This window comes from Sprattus sprattus, assembly GCF_963457725.1.
Source record: "Sprattus sprattus genome assembly, chromosome: 2".
Lineage (NCBI taxonomy): Eukaryota > Metazoa > Chordata > Actinopteri > Clupeiformes > Clupeidae > Sprattus > Sprattus sprattus.
The window spans coordinates 854604-857103 of NC_137921.1; positions in this window are offsets into that span (position 1 = coordinate 854604).

Here is a 2500-nt window from a genome sequence, read left to right on the forward strand (position 1 = left end):
GAGTGGGCAATGAGCCGGTCTGACAGTAACTCCCAAACCACTTTCCCACCCAGTCCGCCCCTGGTTTCCACTATAGAAATACAGTTTCCACTATAGAAATGCAGTTTCCACTATAGAAATGCAGTTTCCACTATAGAAATGCAGTTTCCACTATAGAAATGCAGTTTCCACTATAGAAATACAGTTTCCACTATAGAAATGCGTCTGAATTTAACTGAATTGTGGTTTTGGGCTGAACATCCCGGTGGCAGACCGCTCGGCCTTCATCTCTCTCCGTGACCTCCGTGACCTTTGGCTTCCCAGCCGCTGATTCCTGGAGCGCCTGACCTTGGCAAACACCTGCAGAGGTCACAGGAGGTCACATGGGGTCAAGCAGAGGGTTCAGGGGTCAAGCAGAGGGCTCAGGGGTCAAGCAGAGGGTTCAGGGGTCAAGCAGAGGGTTCAGGGGTCAAGCAGAGGGCTCAAGGGTCAAGCAGAGGGTTCAGGGGTCAAGCAGAGGGTTCAGGGGTCAAGCAGAGGGCTCAAGGGTCAAGCAGAGGGTTCAGGGGTCAAGCAGAGGGTTCAGGGGTCAAGCAGAGGGCTCAAGGGTCAAGCAGAGGGCTCAAGGGTCAAGCAGAGGGTTCAGGGGTCAAGCAGAGGGCTCAAGGGTCAAGCAGAGGGTTCAGGGGTCAAGCAGAAACAGGGGAGAGAGGGTCACATGGGGTCAAGCCCCTTTTCTCAATACCAAAACTGCCTCCCATCTCTCTCTGACACACACACACACACACACACACACAGATGTCCACACAAATGCATGTGCACACACACACCCACACACACACACACACCCACACACACACACACACACATGCATGCATGTGCACACACACAAGGACAGATCATGGCCCCAGACACGCACACACAGATGCACACACAGACACACACACAGACAAGCGCACACGCGCACAAACACACAAAAAGTGGAACCTTGTTCTTTGCTGCAAACTCATAACAGTTTCAAACTGAGTCAAGTAACTAACAGCCTCACAGTTAGCAGATGAGGTTAAGAATACCTTCAGTTGAATAAACGCCTGCTCAGGAAGTAACACCCCCCACACACACACACACACACACACACAAAGCACTATACTTCATCCATCTTCAGAAAGGGAACAAAACAAGTTGAAATCGTATACACACACACACACCAAAGGCCCAACCAAATGCCCCCTGATGCTGGATATACCAAGTGGAAACATCAGCGCAGACACACAGACACACACACACACACACACACACACCAAAGGCCCAACCAAATGCCCCCTGATGCTGGATATACCAAGTGGAAACATCAGCGCAGACACACACACACACACACACACACACACACACACACACAGACACACACACACACACACACACACACACAGAAAACACACACACACACACACACACACACACACCACAGGCCCAACCAAATGCCCCCTGATACTGGATATGCCAAGTGGAAACATCAGCGTGGGCACGCACACACACACACACACACACACACACACACACACACACATACACACACACACACACGGAAACAGACAGCGCTTCGTGCGCCCAGAGATGGACTGGAAAAGATGACACACTGTGTAGTCTTGCTCATCAAAATAAACATGTTAGTTTATTAATGTAAGTAGATAGTAGCCTATATCTCTAGCTAATGTTAGTTCATTATACCTTTAGTTAATGTTAGTTTGTTAATGTAAGTAGATAGAAGCCTGTATCTCTAGCTAATGTTAGTTCATTATACCTTTAGTTAATGTTAGTTTGTTAATGTAAGTAGATAGAAGCCTGTACCTTTAGCTAATGTTAGTTTGTTAATGTAAGTAGATAGAAGCCTATATCTCTAGCTAATGTTAGTTCATTATACCTTTAGTTAATGTTAGTTTGTTATATAAGTAGATAGAAGCCTGTACCTTTAGCTAATGTTAGTTTGTTATTGTAAGTAGATAGAAGCCTGTACCTTTAGCTAATGTTAGTTTGTTAATGTAAGTAGATAGAAGCCTATACCTTTAGCTAATGTTAGTTTGTTAATGTAAGTAGATAGAAGCCCATACCTTTAGATAATGTTAGTTTGTTAATGTAAGTAGATAGTAGCCTGTACCTTTAGATAATGTTAGTTCATTATACCTTTAGATAATGTTAGTTTATTAATGTAAGTAGATAGTAGCCTATACCTTTAGATAATGTTAGTTCATTATACCTTTAGCTAATGTTAGTTTATTAATGTAAGTAGATAGAAGCCTATACCTTTAGATAATGTTAGTGCATTATACCTTTAGCTAATGTTAGTTTGTTAATGTAAGTAGATAGTAGCCTGTACCTTTAGATAATGTTAGTTCATTATACCTTTAGCTAATGTTAGTTCATTATACCTTTAGCTAATGTTAGTTAATTATACCTTTAGTTAATGTTAGTTCATTATACCTTTAGATAATGTTAGTTTGTTAATGTAAGTAGATAGTAGCCT